Source organism: Natrix helvetica (genome assembly GCF_964273705.1).
Source record: "Natrix helvetica genome assembly, chromosome: 6".
Lineage (NCBI taxonomy): Eukaryota > Metazoa > Chordata > Lepidosauria > Squamata > Natricidae > Natrix > Natrix helvetica.
The window spans coordinates 33,367,251-33,379,789 of record NC_138553.1 but is presented as its reverse complement, the minus strand read 5'-3'; the positions used below and the strand labels follow the sequence as shown (position 1 = coordinate 33,379,789).

The 12,539-nt window shown below is 47.8% G+C and overlaps 1 protein-coding gene across 1 annotated transcript in view; it reads right to left on the bottom strand.

Moving 5' to 3' along the window:
* Positions 1-4,939, bottom strand: part of GRIN2B (glutamate ionotropic receptor NMDA type subunit 2B) — a 307,343-nt gene extending 302,404 nt beyond the window's left edge. The window contains exon 1 of the mRNA XM_081958742.1: positions 4,239-4,939. The gene's annotated coding sequence lies outside the window, so the exon portion shown is untranslated. The remainder of the gene's footprint in view (positions 1-4,238) is intronic.
* Positions 4,940-12,539: the final 7,600 nt, after the last annotated feature.

Genomic DNA, 12,539 nt, shown 5'->3' with positions numbered 1-12,539 from the left:
CCTATGTTTCTATTCTATTTCTAAACCATTTTATCGCTTATCAATTTGTGTATGCCTAACTACGGTATCCCAAGATGTATGTTATTTATCTGCTATTTTATGCACACAGACACACATGCTTCAGTGTGTATATAGCACACATTGGTGTATTTGCCTTTTGATATGTTGATCCATCAATGTTTTAAAGATAACATCTGTATATGAAACTTTGTATATTTATATGTACATATTTCAGGTGTATATTTATCCTATAAATCTGTCTCTGAGGATATAAATTATATCACAGAATGTTTTATTGAATCCTATCAAATGTTGTATCTTTGAGTTTCATAATGGCAGCGTGAGCGTTCTATTTCTATGAATTTAACCTTAAAATCAATTATAATTAATTAAAAATAAGTCCATCATGTATTTCAGATGTTCATTCTGCATTCTGATTTGGTAATGTGTTTGTTTATAGCTCTTAGAAGCATCACACATTTATTCACACTATCATTTTAGTATAATAGCAGCTCACAACTGTGTTACCCCAACTTGGCTTTCTGAAAATTTCTGCTAGATTAAGGGTTACCCAGGTAAAAATAATAACATTTTTTCTTTATGTTCTCATTCTCTTCCAATCTATTATCAGAGTTTGCTGTTTTTTTAACCGCAGTTCATTTTGGCGGGAGGAGGGTATGCTCTGCTAGCTAAGTGTGCTTTTAAAATTGAAGATCTTCAGTTTATAAAAGTTATTTTTTTAAAAAAAAAACCACCTTTATTTCGGGTTAATGAAGAAAGAGACCCTGTCTGTGAAATAGTTCCAGAGCTCGAGAACAAACATGGTGTGATACCTTTCTTTCTAAAAGCCTTGTTCTACAGGGTATTCAGAGCGTATCTTATAATTTGTTCTGTGTCCATTGTTGATTTGTGTTGGTTGGCATTGGTGTAATATTTTAGATTAAAAGATATGTTATTTATCACAGTAATAATGAAGAACTGCAATCCTGAAAAATTGTGAATATATATTTTATGAAAATATTGAAAAGGAGAGGTAAATGCAGACAAGTGCTAGAAAACTTGACACTACAGCTTCTTCTATGCCCTCACCTAAGCCTAATCCTTCATCACACCAAATACTCACTCCTTCCCAATCCTGCCATACAAGTATGCTTTGTTTAAAAGTCAAGGCCCACTGAATATATGCCATATCAATGGAAGAGGTCGTGGAGAGGTTTCCCTGCCAAAGTTCAGTTTGGGATCTGGAGGAATCCAGACAAATTCTCCCAGTTAAAGGCACTGGTCACCTTTCAGTCTGATTTCTTCCAATTAGTCATTTGGTGCTATGAATGAAAATTGTGGGAGACACCAATGAAAAAGATGTTCTTAATATCATGCACACGATCCATTTGAAACTTCCTACGCTGGTTTTCTTATACAGTTTTTCTGAATGTGTGGATGACATCAGTGTTGGGAGAAAAAAGTGGCTTTAGTAAATTGTCCATTCTATCTCCAGGTGATGCTGAAGAATTGAAGAAAGAAAGAAAGAAAAAAGAAATGTAGATTCCATGTACATGTTAAGGTTTGTATCGATTTTTCGTTTTAAAATGGAAATGCTGGAAATAATTCGCAGTTCATTTCCTTCATTATAAACTGCACGGTCAATTGCAGACAAACGGCTTTAAGCCTCCCGTGGAAATGTTGATAACTGTCCTTGGGAATACGAATAGAAAAGGCAGTGTCTCAGCCTCGTAGGTATTTCCAGCACGAGGAAAGTTTGCAGACAGTAGCATCGCTAAACGGGATGCATCGGGAGAAGGGACCTTTGCCTCGCTCTGCCGAAACAGCCACAGCTGAACAAAAAGGCTCAGATGCCAAGCTCTCCGCGCCCACTCTACCCAACGCTGGCACGCAAACTCGCACGCGCCCCCCGATATTGTTCAATGTTCAAGAGGCGCTGAAAAAGGGGGTGAAGCCTTCTTAGAGCTCGATCGATCCGAAATACGCGAGCTCTTCTGCCCACGCTGCTGCCTGGAACGAAGCTGGTGGTCTAGCCAGCTGCCTTGGAGAAAGCCGGCGCCTGTTTTTGCTGCCCGTTGTCACCAACAGTCCATCGCCCCAGCCAAATCTGTGAAAAAAAGGCAGGACGAGAAGGCGCGCCCTTCTCCACTCCGGTCGCAAGCAGTGCTGCAAGACAGCGGAAAGGGAGGGAGTGCCCGATAGCCACGCTCCAGGCACGCACCTGTCGCCCTAACTCTAGCGAGTAGGCTGGAAATCCCCGCCCCTTCAGCAGCCGCTCTCCACACCCCCATTGCCCCTGCCTCTTGGCTCCGCCCCTCGCTCACACGCGCGCGCGCTCTCCCAGCGCAGGTAAACTTTAGACTCCCACTCGCGGAAGGGGAACGTAGGTAGATGTCACCGAGATCCTGGGCTATTTATAGAAGCGCCAGGCGAACGTGGCTGCTGGTGGGGGGAATTCTATCTCGCACCGGCCTCTCCCGAGCTGTGAAAGGACCGTCATCCTCGCCTCTCCTTTTACAACCACAGCGGAGCCGGGAGGATGGAAAAGAAACGGTGCCAAGGCGGTACACTCGTTGCGCTTTCGCTCTTTCGCTCTCTCGCTTTCGCTCTCTCTCGGCATTTCTGTCACGGTCCCCCCTGGCTGCCTGGGAAGGATTGCAAGGCGAACTGGATCCTTTTTCTAGCCTGTGGGGCTTTTCGGCGACCCCCCCCCCAACCGCCCTAGGTTTTACGGGGGACAGGTCCTTCCATCTGTTTCGCAGAGGGAAGGCTCGGGAGCCTAAAGGGGTGTGGTGATCAAGGAGGGAGCCCTCAGCTCTTACCCCTTTCCCGCACCTAGCTTCCTGGATCGTTCGCGTCCAGTTATTGGCCACCTTCTCCTGGAAGCCCCGCAGCCCTTCTGGGCCGCTTCTCGGAAGTTGGGAGTGGAAGAGGGTCAGAGGGTCGCGCATGGCGTGAAATTTCTCGGGAAGCTATTTAGGATCATCTGGTGAGTGACCCAGAGGTTGTCTCCAAGGCCGGCCAGGAACCCCTCCTTACAGAATCCCAGGTAGAAACAATTCAGTTCTACCTCGCGATGCGGAGGGACGGGGGCGTCATATAGTGGCGGGCTCACCAGAGGCTCTAACGGCAAGGTAACCGACCAGGAGGGTTACCGGTCGGAACGGTTGGGGCTGAAACCAAACGCCACGATTCCCATTTTTTTTTCATACGGTTTTGGATGCGCATCCACACCCACTCACAGGAGAACTCGTCCGCCTTTGTCTTGCCACCATCTTACCCCTAGACTGGCGTGCCCAATTTCAGTCCTGCATTTAACGGTCTGTGTCGCGTAGGCAGGCACAGTCGAGCAAGAAGATAGCCATTTTGCATCCCATGCTGAAAAAACGAGCGTGGATGTGCGTGTGCGCGCGCGAAAGCGAGCCAGACACGGAGGAAGGGAGAGAAGAAGGGAAGGGAAGACTGCATGGCTCGCGCCAAGAAGCGAGAAGTCAACGTGGCTAAAGCCTCCAGCATCAGGCAGGAGGAGGATGGCAGGTGCAGGTTTTGCCTTGGGATAAAGCACGGGGCGGGGGGAGGAGGGGTTAGAGGTCTCCTAACGTGCTTAGACTTCTGATGGCCATCCACCTGCAAACAGACAGCGGCTGCCTACATATCAGCAGCCCCCTCTGCTTCTCTTGGGACTGGCTGGCCAGTGCTCCCTACAACTAGCTTTTTGCGAAGGCAGCCACATTGGCTTGCCTAAAGCTCCGGGGCCTGCTTGCACTTGGACTAGAAGACAATCTCTTTGCAGAACACCACCATGTTGCATATTCCCAAACGGCCAGGCTGTAAACCCGAGCTAGAGAAGAGAAGGCTGGCCAAGACCATTTTGACAGGGAGGTAGCGAAGCTCCATCTTTGCCCTCCCCTGATCCGCTGCCTCCTGCCCCACCTCCGCCTCCTTTTAGAAGCACGAAAGCGCTGTCGTATCAGGTGGAGAAGGGAGGGAATAAGCTCGTGTCTCTTTTCCCCCTGCTCTTCTGACGAGCCAGGGAAGGGAGGAATCAACATGTCTGAATGACTCCTTAAAACCGAATCTCATTCCAAACAGCGTCTCTGGCTCTTTTGTGAGAAGCCCAGCGGTTGGTTTGTGCTATTAGTACAAAATTAGTTGCTTAAAACACAAGTGGCTTTTTAAAATAGTGTATGGGAGGGATATTCACCAACCTCCACCCCACCCTGAACAAAATCTCCTACCTTGATTTGTAGAAGCAGAACCTCTAGGCGGACAGATTAGGGGAGTGAGCATGTTGGGAATATCCAGTCTCCTCTTCTTGCTTGCATATCCACATAAAGAAGGATGAGGTTTGGGGAGCAAATGGGGAAGGGGCGATGCCAGATGCACATAGAAACCGCTTTCTTGCAAGACGCCTCGACGCTGGCAATCTTGCGTCTGGAAGTGGTGCAAAGGCAAAGCAAGATATCGCCTTCTAAGATGAATCTGATCCAGTAGAGAGGAAAGTCGAAATATGCGGGATCCAGAGAGATCATTCCATTTTCTCTCTTTAAAGAAGGAAAGAAGGAAGAGAAGGAATGCGAGAACGCCACAGTGGCGATTCTTCTATTGGCGCCGATGATAGAAGAAATATATTCCTGGAAGCTTAGCAAAGCAGGCTGAGTTGGGGTGCCGCGAGGGTAGATTTTGGTCCTCCGCGAAGCATGATAATTCTCCAAGCGCCCCCTCCTGAAGGGAAAAGAGGGGAGAGGGTCGGTCTGAGAGGAGGGCGAGAGAGATGGAACCGCTCCTCTGTGGAGACGCTAGCACGTTTCGAAGAATGGGAAGGAAAACGCATTTCCCCACATGAGCCCACAAATAGAGGAATGGCAAACAGCTGTTCCTGGGCTATAAATATGTCAGAGATGCTCCGGCTGTGCCATGGCTGGGATGGGCACGAAGGCGAACTGGAGAAACGGGCGAGCTAGAAACCACCGAAGGAAGGAACTCCGTAACACACACACATGCACACATGCGCGCGCGCACAACACACACACACGTACACACGAGCGCGTGCGCACCAAATTCAGCCCACCACTCACGGGGAGCCGTTCAGTGGCGAGCGACTGCCGTTCCTAGCCCCATCTGCATTGCTGCTGACATGTCGGCGGTCTCCTCTCCCCACCCACCCCCGTCTCCCCCTCCTCGTCCCACCGCCAGCTCCAGAGGAATGAATGAAGCGGGCGGGGGGCTCGACTCTCCACTGAGCCTCCTCGAGACCGCATTTGCTTTTCTGGAGAGGTGTGCGGACCGGGATGGGGGGGGAGGGAGAGACGCACACGCGCGCCCAGCTCGTCACACGCGGCGGCCGCCAACCGACTCCCGTCGGCCAGTAACTGTTGCCACCAGCTGCAACGGACCTCCGAGAGAAGGACCAGACCTTGGTGGCTGCACCTTCTTCCTCGGTTACCTGTTAGCCGGAGGCTGTTCGTTGTGGGGGGCTCGGGGGAGGATTTGGAAGAGGGGGAGAGACAAGGACGACCCTCCCCTAAGGAAGAGAAGACCCCATTTTGCAGCGACAAGTCCCTCTTCTAACGGCGTGCGATACTGGGGGCTATGGTTGCCTCAGGGTTGCGGCGGCGGGGAAGGGGCGGGGGGTTAGCCCCCGAACATATTTACAATTCACCTCAAGTGCTCTTGAGTTCGTCGGGCTGAAGCTCAGCCCCATTTTGCCCGAAAAAGGGCTTCCTCGGAGCAAAGTCAGTATTGCCTCCGCTGCAATCTCGTTCAAACACACGCCCACACCGCCACAGCGAATGCCGCCGTTTTCCCCGGAAAGCAAAGGAAGGTGAAAAACCAGGGCGGGAAAGAGAGAGAACTAGAATAATGGCGCTGTATTAAAAAAAAAAAAAAAAAACTGGTGGCGAGGGAGTAAGGAGGACTCCCTGTGAGTCAATAGTAGAAGACAGGCCCGGAAGGGCGGGAGACTCACAAAAGCGACCTGTCACCCAAGGGTGCGAGTGGGTGGAAGCGGTGTGGGCTGGAGTTAGCCAGCTCTTCCCCAATCGCCCGCCTACGAAGCCAGAGGCATTCACACACATCTACCCAATCAACCGGAGTGTCTATCGGGAAGGGGGGGATTCACAAGGGAGCATTGGAGGAATTTCTCCTCTGCCTGGATTTTTCTGCCCCCTCCCCCGCGTTATTAGTGAGATACTGGCTGAGGCAGCAATCAACGTCATGTAGCCGAAGGGCAAAAACACAGGCTTGTCCTGGCCTTTTAGCGCCTTCTACTGGCGACCGTGAAGAAAGCGCACGACGGGGCAAGGGAAACGGGGGTCCCGTCTGACATGGTCGGAGTCGGGGTTCCGTTCCTTGCCTTTAAGAAGCCGAACAGGTGCCACACCATCTGCATGGACAAAGCAAGATTTGTCTCCCGTATTCCTTCCCGGGGAAAAAAGCAAGGATATATTCTTGGAGCTCGCTGCCTTGCATGGAAATCAAGCGGAGGACTGAATGGTGACAGGAAGAGGGGAGACACTGGCAACTAAGATCCTTGTGTGAACAAGTGGTGGATTTGAACCGTGGTAAGAGAATGTTTTGCAGTAGAGTTCTCAGGGCTTTTTCTCAGGATTGAGCTAAAAGTGCTCTCTCTGCCGAATATTGTGCTGTCTGTATCATTGTGGACCAAGTAAGTAAAGGGGTTCATAGATTCCATGAGTTTGTTTCTTCTGCCAAGGGCAACCAGATCATTGACAATCACTTTCCTTCACATGGAGTTGGATAGGAGAGCGCCAAGTAAGGCGGATGCCTAGAGTGATGGATGTAACTACCTATCCAGTGCCAGGTGTTAAGTGGGGACATGGAATAAAGTGGGGAAGAACTCCCCCAATGTTCCTCACAGCTTCCCCTATACATGTGTTGCCTGTCAGCCAGACGGGTTTTGAACATAGCTATAGCTTTCTTCTGAAATACAGATCTAAACTTGGGTTCAAGATTAACTTGTTTGACATGTAATAGGCAGAAGGTGGCAAAGTATGAAAGGAGTGGTCAATAGCAACAAAGCTCCATCCCCAACTAATGCTGCAGGGGAATGACACTGCTGCCAATGGATGACCAAGGGTTCTGTTTCAACCCCATGACCAGAAGTGACTGGTCTGGAGAACAAGCCATACAAGAGCATCATGCAGTGGTAATTGGTCCAAATGAAATAACAAGGGTCATCACCATGGTATCTAGTGCTGCCAAAGCCATAGGCAAAGTAGTTGCACTAAGTCCAGGATGGCGAACCTATGGCACGCGTGCCACAGGTGGCACACAGAGCCATTTGTTGGGGCACGCAAGGCATTGCCCTGTCAGCTGGCCAGCGTGCATGTGCGCATTGGCCAGCTGAGTTCATCCTTTTTTTAAGCCATTTTTCACCCTCCCCAGGCTCCAGAGGCTTTATAGGAGCCTGGGGAGGGCACAAACAGCCCCCCGCCCCCGGAGGCCCGCTTCCCTGAAGCCTCTGGAGTGCAAAAAATCGGCCTATGGGCAAACCGGAAGTTCGAGAATGGACTTCCGGTTTGCTCATAGGACCAGTTTAAGGCCTCCAGAGCCTTCGGGGGCCTTCCGGAGGCTTCCCTGAAGGCCGGAGGATGAAAAACGACCCAACGGACAAACCAGAAGTCACTTCTGGTTTGCTCGTAGGGCTGTTTTTAGTCCTCCGGAGCCTTCACGGAAGCCTTCTGAAGGTCCCTGAAGGCTCCAGAAGACTAAAAACGCCCTAGGAGCTCGTAGAGTCATTTTCCATCCTCCGGAGCCTTCAGGGAAGCCCCCGGAAGGCCCCTGAAGGTTCCTTAGGGCTTAAATTGGCCCTACGAGCAAACCGGAAGTTTGTTCCCGAACTTCTGGTTTGCCCGTAGGGCCATTTTTTTGTGCTCCGGAGGCTTCAGGGAAGCTCCTGAGGCCTCCAGAGTGCCTCCAGGGGGGCAGGGGAGCTGTTTTCGCCCTCCCCAGGATCCTATAAAGTCTCTGGGGAACTTTAGGGGGGCAGGGGAGGCTGTTTTCGCCCTCCCCAGGATCCTATAAAGTCTCTGGGGAACTTTAGGGGGGCAGGGGAGGCTGTTTTCGCCCTCCCCAGGATTCTATAAAGTCTCTGGAGCCTGGGGAGGGCGAAAAAAGCATGCAAAAAATGGGGGGAGCGCCTGTCATGCACGCATGCGCACTGGGGCGTTGCGCATTGCATTATGGGTGCGCACAACCCCCCTGCACTCCCGCTGGTAATGGCACGCGAGCCAAAAAGGTTCACCATCACTGCGCTAAGTGGTGATAACTAATTGTGGTTATTGCTAGTCACAGAAACTGCACTTGCCTGAAATTGATTTTGTGCGAACCTCCAAATGGAGTAAAATAAAAATAGAACAAACTACAAAAGATACAACCCCACAAAATCCTTTATCAGCAGAAGCAGATGAAAACTTGTAATGGACTCAATGGCAACAAAACTAGCAGTTCAGAACCTGGAAGTGTTTGGCTGTCTTTTCTAATTTAAACTGACCTTCTGTGTATCACTATTCTAGTGTGTTTTGAGTGTGCTAAACCCAATAAGGAGTTTGCATAAGGCCCCAAAAGGCAGGTAACGCACAGGTAAGATGCCTCTGTGAAAACCATGTGCCTCGTTTCTCCTGTTGCATAAGCCAACATTGCCATGGAGAGCTATGCCCAATGATTAAAGGGAAAGGTTGTACCCAGAGCAATGTGTTCTGACCCAGGCTTAACAGAATCACGAAACAGATTCCTTGTCCTGAAAATAACCCCTTTTTATTTGGTTAATGTGAATTCCTGGCATTCACATCCAGAAAAGTCCTGGCAATAAGCCTTTCAAAGTTTAATTGCAAAAACAAACCTTATCAGTCCTTGGACAGCTGCCAGGCTGAGCTTCCAGTCGCAAAGCTATAAAATGAAATACCTGGCAAGGAGTCTCAGATAAGCAAATCTTCACAATAATAAGCAAACTAATTATCTCCTGCAAACACCACTCCCCTTTTGCTCCTATGGGAGGGGCCATTCAGCGTCCACTTGTGCCTTCACTTCTGAGTCAACCTGTTTCTTAGTTATTTCCTTCTCCTGACAGCTCTGCACATATGTGCATCTGGAACAGGCTCCAACTGTTCTTCTGTCCCACCTATCTCTGATTCCAAAGGCAGCTGATAAATGACAGATGGCCCTGGCCCCATCTTTGCATCTGATGCAGAGCACCCATTAGAGCCTTCTTCAGACTCCAGGACTGAACTGGCCAAAGTTCCTTCCCAACCTCCTCACTGTCTGAGTCTGCCACCAGCATACAACATAATGTGTCAACAAGAGCTGAGCAGATCTGAACTCCAACACACAGACACACACACACACACAGAGAGAGAGAGAGAGAGAGAGAGAGAGAGAGAGAGAGAGAGAGAGAGAGAGAGAGAGAGAGAGAGAGATACAGAAAAGACACACTTCCTGGCTCCCACTAACTGATACCTTGAACTACACCAGGAAGCATGCTGGAAAACAGTGCAGCCCTTAGAACAAAGGGATAACATAGGAAAAGCAAGACATACCCCTTATTTGCCCACACTACCATGTTCTGGAGCAACTGAAGTTCTAGAAATACTTCAAGGGGAGCTCCGTGCCGATTATGTTACAATACACTTGAAGGTGATCAAAGTCTGAGAGACCAAGAGTAATGCCTCCTGATCCGAGAAAGGTGGTATTGGTGCACACCACAAAGCTATGCAATGACATCCTGATCACAGCTGTCACCTGCTCTTTGAACAAGAGACCAGGAAGATTGCATCAAGTGGCTGGCTAAGGACAGAAATGCACAGTTGAATAGCACCAGCATATTGATGAACCTCACCCATGCTGTCAAATGATTTCAAGTAGTTCTCAAATATGACTACAATTAAGTCCAGAATTACAGTCATAAGATATGCCAACCATTAAGCAGGTCAACACATGACCAATTTTATGACATGTTTTGTAACAGACATTAAGGGAATACTGTAGTTGTTAAGCAAATCCATTTTCTGCAATGGGCATTTTTTTGCCTAGAAACTGAAAGTAAATGCTGGTTTACACCAGTAAAGTTGTAAATCGAAGTCATGTGACTATGGGGCCATGCAAACAGCCTTAAATGTGGTCACATGACCATGGGTGGAGCCTGGCCATTGGAACTTCAAAACCAGGTCTAAAGTATCTTTTTTGGGGTCCATTATAAATTTGTGTGGTCCCTAAGTAATTGGTTATAAGCTGAGGACCACCAGTACTGCAATGCAATCATGTTTCCAATTTCATGCCATACATATAATGAGTTAAATCAATGTAAAGTTCAATATGACGCCTGATGACTTCATGAATATCTTGTTTTCTTGGCAACCATAAAGAAATTATTTGCTCTTGCCTTCTTCAAGGATATTAACTATATTATTGGAACAAGGAGGCGAAAGAACAATGTGATGAAATCACAGATGTTAAGGAGGAAAAGAAATTGCCGAAGCCCAAGAAACAGAAAAATCAAACTAGATGTCAGAACAAACAGAAGAAATTGCAAAAAAGACAAGAGAAACCAAAGCCAAGAAAAACAAAAATCTCAACTAGGAACTTAATAACAATTTCAGAGAGTTGTTAGAAGAGAGAAGATGGAAAAAATGAGGATATTTTTCCAAAAGATCTCCAAATTCAGAAGGAGTTCACAACTCACAATGCCAAGTACACATGATTCAGAGAAAATGAAACAGGGGTAGAAGGAATATAGTAAAATTCTATATAACTGGGTAATCACAGCTAAGGTATCTTAGATTAGAACAGAGGTCCCCAACCTTTTGGACTTCAGGGACCACTACATCCATAATTTTATACCCCACAGACCACTAATATGATCTGCCTAATGACTGGCTGGCTGGGTGTGGCAAGGTGGTCATTTGTCTGGATGGGCGTGGCCAACTTGATGTCACTCACGTCGAGATGCGCCTCGCCAGCCTCTACTCGCTCCTCTCCTCCCGGCCACTCCTTGCCTGCCCACCCAGTCTCCTAGGAAGCAGTTGTTAGAGCTAAGCAGCCATCATGAGAATTGGCAAAATAGCTGGCTCAGTTCAAATTGGATCTGACTGAGAAGGCTTAGCAGAAGCACCTCACTGAGGACTACGAGCATAGGCTTTCCAAGCAGAGGGAAGACCTGTGGGAGTGCAAGGCCAGGTACCGGCACCTGGAGGCTCACTGGGCTGAGATAGTCAGCCAGTTCCAGGCCATGATGCAGTCCCACTGGAACAAGGCCCTCCGACTCTTTGCCACCAGCCTTCACCCAAAGCCCTGCACCAGGAGGCTGAAGCAGACCCCAAGTTGGAATTTCTGCTCCTCTCTGACCCACACAAAAAGACCCCGAAGAGGGAGACTCTGCAGCAACACAAGCATTCATTGCATGTATCCGTCCCAGGGGCTGTAGTTTGAAGACCCCTAATTTAGTGCAATATAAAAAATGCAAATAATTTTTCTGCGAACCACAAAATTTTTTCTCATGGACCACCAGTTGGTCACCAATGGATTAGAAGATAGTCCCTAGTTCAAGATTTGCAGTATTAGAAGATGAAGTTAGATCAGTACTCTGCTCATTAATTATTTGGAAAGTTATAGGAATTGTCAAAATATCTGAAAAAATATGGCACACACCAGAAGAAACAGTAAAGTTTTAACCAAATTATCCCAGTGTCAGGCCTGTAGTTATATTCTTTTTAGGATCTTTGGCCTGCCACACTTTCTTATAATTTTCTATGCTGTTTCAATAGTGTAGTAGTTGGGATGGGGGAATAGAAAGGAGTAGGATTGTAGAATGTATTGTTAACATTCTTTTGTAGAAGCCAAGGTCATCTTTTGTCTCCGCACCTCGACACCTGACCGGAACCAGAGGGGTGTAGATGCCAGCGTGGAAGATGATGATTGGAACATGTGATGGATTTGTGGGTGTGGGGATAGATTATGAACTTTCAACTGGGTGGATTTCCAGGATGTACATCACAATTGGAATTTTTCCATAGAGGTGCTAACATGCCTGTAGAATAAATCGGACCTTTAAGGATGTTTTGCCTTGGACAATGATTTATTTCTGCATGGTATTTAGAACCCTAACACCCAGCACATCTGAAGAACACTACAAGGCCAACAGATTAGAAGAGGTCAGTCCACATACAGATACCAAAGAAAGGAGACTTAATGATGTGTGCAAATTACTGCACAATACCTTTAATTTCACATGCTAGCAAAATAATGCTTAGATTACAGCCTTGTATGAAAATGAAAATGAGAGCTTCAAGTCTGTTTTAGAAAAAGCTGAGGAACCACAGATTATTGCTAATGTACGATGGATAATTAAAGAAACCAAAGAATTTATAAAAATAATTCAGTATGTGCTTCACTACTTACACAAAGGCTTGTGATTGAATTTATCGTGTCAAGCTGTCAGGTTAGGAAAATAGAAATACAAGGAAGTATCATTGTTCTCCAGCATAGGACAGGAACTTGGTGAAACAGACTGGCTCCAGATCAGC